Source organism: Physeter macrocephalus, chromosome 2 (genome assembly GCF_002837175.3).
Source record: "Physeter macrocephalus isolate SW-GA chromosome 2, ASM283717v5, whole genome shotgun sequence".
Taxonomy (NCBI): Eukaryota; Metazoa; Chordata; class Mammalia; order Artiodactyla; family Physeteridae; genus Physeter; species Physeter macrocephalus.
This window is the reverse complement of record NC_041215.1, coordinates 56,083,814-56,090,356: the sequence shown is the minus strand read 5'-3', so window position 1 is coordinate 56,090,356 and position 6,543 is coordinate 56,083,814. Positions and strand designations below refer to the sequence as shown.

The 6,543-nt window shown below is 39.0% G+C and overlaps 1 protein-coding gene across 1 annotated transcript in view; it reads right to left on the bottom strand.

Annotated features, from left to right (window-relative positions):
- Positions 1-420: 420 nt before the first annotated feature.
- The window catches only part of KIF5C (kinesin family member 5C), a 177,840-nt gene continuing 171,717 nt past the window's right edge, over positions 421-6,543 (bottom strand). Inside the window, exon 26 of the mRNA XM_024122294.3 lies at positions 421-4,192. The gene's annotated coding sequence lies outside the window, so the exon portion shown is untranslated. The remainder of the gene's footprint in view (positions 4,193-6,543) is intronic.

Genomic DNA, 6,543 nt, shown 5'->3' with positions numbered 1-6,543 from the left:
CAATGACCTAAAACATATTATTAGAATAAGTGCCTTTCTTGGACAAGAAGAAATTCAGAAATTCAGCTAATACACTGGTCTATTGCACCTTAACTCGATCCTACTTTTTAAAAAGTTAAGACACTTATTGACATAGGCGTCTGTCTTTTCAGTGCTGAAGGAACAAATGTCAGGTTTTCTTGGGTCCTCAATGAAGGAAAAATTTAAATACAGATATTCAAGCAAAGTAAAAGACAGAAAGGTCACGGTTGACCTTGCTCAGGCTTTGAATTCAAGCAGCTGCTCACTGAAATGAACTCCTTCAAGGCCAGAAAATGGCCCATCCTCACAATGGCATTGAGGCCTTCAAGGAGAGTGCCTTTAAGATGACTCTAAGAAAAAACAGACCAGCCAAAGTTTAATTCAATTTTATTTTCCACTTTTAGTATTTTTCAAATTATACAACATGCAGTCTGCCAGAGTATCCACACATCTTCACTTTAGAACCTAGAAGATAACCAAAATTTTCCATGGGCCAGGGAAGGGTTACTCCAGATCTTTTGTTACATGTACTATATTACAGCATCGTTACTTGATATAAACTGCCCTTCTCCCCCTCACACCACCAAAACAAGTTAGTCCACAATTTTTTTAAATGAAAGCTACTGTACAGATACACAAAGCCGAGAGAACACACATCTGCAGTACACATGACATACTTTACAAACTAGACATGTATAATTCTACAGAGTGCCCTATTCCCCTTATAGCCGCACACGGTGAAAAGTATTTTAAACTGATGGACAATTTGTAAATGTGTAAGCAGACTTCACGGAGCGGTACTGCCTTCGGCTGTTCCCTGACCCTTATTCAATACTTTCTAAAAAGTCTAAACTGTTATTGTTCAATGAAGGCATTTTAGACTGTGATGGTTCCTTTAGCTTGCTCGCAATATGGGGGTGAGACAATCTATAAGTGAAATCCTCCTGGTCCCCCACCTCCTGCCCCCTGCCAATAAACAACTTCCCTAATGTGTCATAAAGCCAGAGTCTAAATGTTTTCCACCCTGCTTAAAAAATACACTTCAAAGAGGGGACTGTTAAGAATTTTTATTTGCTTTTGGTTATTCCTCTAGGAAAGGAGAGGTAATAATCCCCCCATGAGTCTTGCTGATGGCTTAGTCTGGCTTTGGACAGGAATATCACACCCTCATGTGAAGGTAGGGCTTCCAAAAACTCTCTAGATGCTACATTCTAGACAGACATTTTTATTTCTTCACTTATCCCAATATTTCTACAAATTCTAATTTTCTTAATCATATGATACTATTTCCTTTAAAAGTCTTAATCCACACTTATTTTTCTCCCTACTACCTGCCATTCCACATGGCAAACTGTAAAACATTGGAAGAGATGATGCATTTACACAGAATTCTCCAGTTATTGACCAAAACACACTTGGCATTAATACATTTTAGTCTCTGACCATAAATGTTGATATAGCAAACAGCATTCCTCTAATTTAACAATCCACCATCCTGCAGGGAGACATTATTTTTAGAAATCATCTGGTTATTCCCTTTTAGCATCAAAGAGTAAACTTTCAAGAAGTAGCATGAAATATAAAACTATTCAGAGGAGAAACACACACACACAAGCACACACACACTAGCAAAAAGCAGCATACAACCGAAAATATAATCATAGGCTTAGCCATTCACAAATGTGGTTTTTACACCTAGAGTAAAAATGTAAAGGAACAACAGCCTAAAAAAGTGAAAATTGCATAAATGTGGCTTTATGGACTACAGAATATGTGGTCCTGATATTACCTTATTAAACAAAGTAGTATTAGGGATCCATTTGAATATACTGTATAATCCATTCCCATGATCTGCCTACCTTTTAGTCACAGTGTAGGAAAATTAGTTTAGAGGTCCTATAAAGATTGAAGCTAGGTGAACTGACTGGCTGATCAGCAACTAGCAGAATTATCTTTAAGAGACATCAAAGCCAACTTTCTCTGTGAATAAAAGTAAACTGAATTTTGTGAGTCCCTTATAGAGATCAAGAAATATGGAACTACAAGTGAATGTTTCTTTTTGAAACATGAAAGGGCCAAACACTTCTTTAGAATTAGAAAAGGGGTGCCCAGGGAAAACTTACTTCGGAAAAAATCTAAAATAATCTGTTAACAAGAGAGCCCAAAGGAAAGAATTCCTAACCTTCGTTCAATTTCCAACTATGGAGTTACACAGTTGCATAACAGACAGCAGTGGTATGACAATTTATTATTTGGCGATCCTCTCAAAGGCCGGTTTTAACTTCTAAAAGAAGAGGCAAACATCTTAACAGCAAGGTTATAATCTATGGCATATGTTATTACCTGATAAGGTTTGCAAAGCCTGCCCTACAAGGATCCTTCTGTCAAACGGCAAATAGCATTGGAGCAGTTATGCTGGGCAAGCGCTAGCAACAATGTAAAAAAAAAAACAAACAGAAGAATTTTTTAAATGTAAATGAATGCAAAATTGTCATTTTTACTAAATAAATACGTCAGTAGAATTCGTCCTCTTCTCTCTACTTACTAACTGCACCCCTCCCCCCCAAAAAACCACACATAAACAAAGTGCAACATTTAACAAATAAATTAAGTCAGAGCAGCTTTGCTTGGTTAGGGAAATTTTATACAAGAAAAGTCTGGAAGTCAATTCAGTCTTTAGTGCTTTATCCACACACACACACACACACACACAGACACACACACTTGAACTATCTTTCACCCACCAGCAATGAGAAAGCGCAACGTCTCTTCTGGCAAAATTTCATTCCAGTGGTGACAGCACAAGGGACAGTACCAGCTCACTCATCCTGGGCTGACGCAACCATAGGATGGGTGCTTTCACTGAGACTGGTTTGGTTATCATTGACTTAACCCTCAAATTTATCAAAACAAGTAGCAGCACACAAGACTAACTTAATTGAATCCTTGTCAGTTTCCCTGAAAACTTTACTACTTGGAATTCGATCATTTTAATATGCACAACTGGAAATAAGAGTTGATTCAGCTTTAGATTCATGTATTTGAATAAAACAATAGCCGAATGTAAAAAATCCATCCACACTGATTTCTTCTAATTCTGCCTAAGAGGAAACCTATCTATTTGATGCCAAGGAGAGAACTCAACTAAATGGTCGGCAAGGATGGGTTAAGATAACAAATTATTCATGGCAACTTATTCATAGGCACAAAAATATGTCAATTGCTTTCCCCCTAGGGCTTCCTTTTTCAACTGCTGGAATGATCCTGGATTTCGTCAGCAATACCCCCACCAGGCTCAAGATGGTTCCGTAGAGAAAGAGGCCATCCCTGATGCAAGCTCCAGTAGGATGAGGGAAGAGGAAGCAAGGAGGGGGGCAGCCGCATTTCCACTCATCCAACTTTGCAGCATTTTCAACACTTGTGAAGGAATGATGTTCTACCTGGGCTGGCTGAGACTAGTCACTGCAGGTTCAATAGCAAGCAGCTCAGAGGTGAATGCTATGACTCTTCGCATTTACACAGATGTGTCTGAGTGAACAATTTCTACATTGCTACTGTCAGATTGTTTTTCTGCCTCGAAGAAATTTGCTTTGCATTTTAACGGGTGCCCTACTAAAAGGTGTATTTTACAGATCCAAAGATGCTACCAGGATATTCAAAATGCGTCTTTGGGGTGATTTGTTTTGGAAAAGCGTCCAGAATGAAAATTTTGAGCCCTATAGCAGCACTTTTGTGTTCCCTAAAAATATAAAGTAATGTGTTTATTTTACAGGAAACCAGACAGTTGAGGCGGCGAAGCAGAAGCCCCTGCCTCCACGGCACTTGGTTGTTCCCCTCCAGGGAATGGTATTTGCTGGGACGTGGCTGCAGAGAAGAAGTGTCCAAGGACCACCCAGGGACCACCCAATGCCCCAAGCCCGGGGCCACAGCAACAGATCCCAGGAGTAAGTGGATCTTCTGTAATCGCCCCCTTCAGATTTCTCGGGAAGAGAAAAGTCCAAGCACTCATCTGTACACAGAAACTCTACACAGCTCAAATATCTGAAACTGGTGTACTGCAGATGGCTGGGGTGAGCAAGTGTAAAAGAAAATGGAAATTGTGTAGGAGGGAAAAAAAGTAAAGGAATTGGTGATTAATGTAGTCCTTGACATGCTACGTAGAGAGTCATATCTGTTGAAAGAGAACCAAAGAGAGAACACAGGAGTTAGAGAACACAATGGAAATTCACTCCTCAGGAAGAAAAACAAAAAAAACTTTTAATTTTAGATATTTAGACCAGAGCTGTCCCAATAGAAATACCATGTGAGCCACACATTTAATTTTAAATGTTCAAGTGGCCACATTAAGCAGTGAAAAGCAACGGGTAAGATTAACTTTAATAATACATTTTATTTAACCCAATATACTCAATATTATCATTTCAACATGTAATCAAGTAGTAGAGATTGAGATATTTTCCATTACAATATTACTACTAAGATAGTTCACAGTCTTTTTTCCCACAGTGTTTGCCATCTGGTGTGTATTTTGCATTTTCCACACATCTCAGTGTGGACTTGGCCACATTTCAAGTGCTCAGTAGTCACATGTGGCTAGTGGCTAACCTACTGGACAGTACAGCCTCCTATTTACTGCTTTTGCTCTAAGTATTTAGCCCTGACAACTGTCTCTTCCCAAAGCCATGCCTATTGAAACTATAGATATTTGGAGAAACATAACACATTTTCTCATTCCTCCAGGGAACCCGAACATCATTTCTCACTTGCCAGCACTTTAAGATACCCAGGCAGGTCAGACACACCCCCTTAGCCAGGCTCTCTCAAGAAGGAGGCTCCCAGTCCTGGAATGTGTGTTTCATCCCCCCAGTGTGATGACGTTACTCAGTAGGGCACCCCCTATGATTTCACTCCACATCCCACCAGATGTTCACCTGATCACCGTCAAGTCTCCAGGATGAAAGGCGACTAGTCCTGACTCAGAGGCCAGCGCTTTATCAGCCTTTGGACCAACTCTAATGAACTCAACTTTCAGGAAGAAACGGAAAGGTTCAACTTCCTCACATCAGCTGGAAGCCCTGGGTCTGTCTGTGATCCTGCCTGTGGGTTACGTGCAGAGCTCATCGTGCTTCTGGGGTGGGGAGTGGGTGACAAGAGAGCTAGGTGGAGGCTCATCCTTGAGAAACCCATGGGGACTGCCAGGCACAGGAAATGTGACAGACACGAAGGAAAACCCACCTGCTCTTCTGATTTTAAAAAGAACTCCATATAGATATATAATGGAATACTACTCAGCTACAAACAAGAGTGAAATTTTGCCATTTACAACAACATGGATGGACTTGGAGGGCATTATGCTAAGTGAAACAATTCAGGCAGAGAAAGACAGATACTGTATGCTACCACTTATATATGGAATCTGAAAAGATAAAACAAACTAGTGAATATAACAAAAAAGAAACACGCTCATGGATATAGAGAACAAACTAGTGGTTATCAATGACGGGGGAGTGAAGGGGAGAGGGGAAAGACAGTGGTAGGGGATTAAGAGGTACAAACTACTATGTATAAAGTAAATAAGCTACAAGGATATATTGCACAGCACAGGGAATACAGCCAATATTTTATAAGAACAATAAATGGAGTATAATCTAGAAAATTTTAAAATAACTATGTTGTACACCTGAAACTAATGTAACATTGTAAGTCAGCTACACCTCAATAAAGAAAAGAACTCCAACTCAAAACCTCATGCTGTTTTTGCCCCTAGAAGGCTTACATCCAAACTTAGTGCTTGACTGTGGTTCCTGCTATAGTGCTCTCTCTCTCTCTCATTTTTTTTGGCTTCACTCTCCTGATTTATGTGTTATAACACTGTAAGCAATCTCACATATTTTTGTATAAATAAGCAGGATATAAATTATAATAGAAAAATTTCAGAGTGTGGAAAGGGATTTTAAAAGTAGATAAAAGCAAAGTGGGTGAGGGAAAAAAAGGAATAAAGAACAAAAATTGAGTAGAAAAAAAAGAGAACACATTCCTTTTTAGAGAAAAGGGAACGTCAGCTACACCTCAATAAAGAAAAGAACTCCAACTCAAAACCTCATGCTGTTTTTGCCCCTAGAAGGCTTACATCCAAACTTAGTGCTTGACTGTGGTTCCTGCTATAGTGCTCTCTCTCTCTCTCATTTTTTTTGGCTTCACTCTCCTGATTTATGTGTTATAACACTGTAAGCAATCTCACATATTTTTGTATAAATAAGCAGGATATAAATTATAATAGAAAAATTTCAGAGTGTGGAAAGGGATTTTAAAAGTAGATAAAAGCAAAGTGGGTGAGGGAAAAAAAGGAATAAAGAACAAAAATTGAGTAGAAAAAAAAGAGAACACATTCCTTTTTAGAATACTACCTCTTCATGCAGCTCAATATCAAAAAAACAAACAACTCAACCCAAAAATGGGCAGAAGACCTAAATAGACATTTCTCCAAAGAAGATATACAGGTTGCCAACAAACACATGAAAG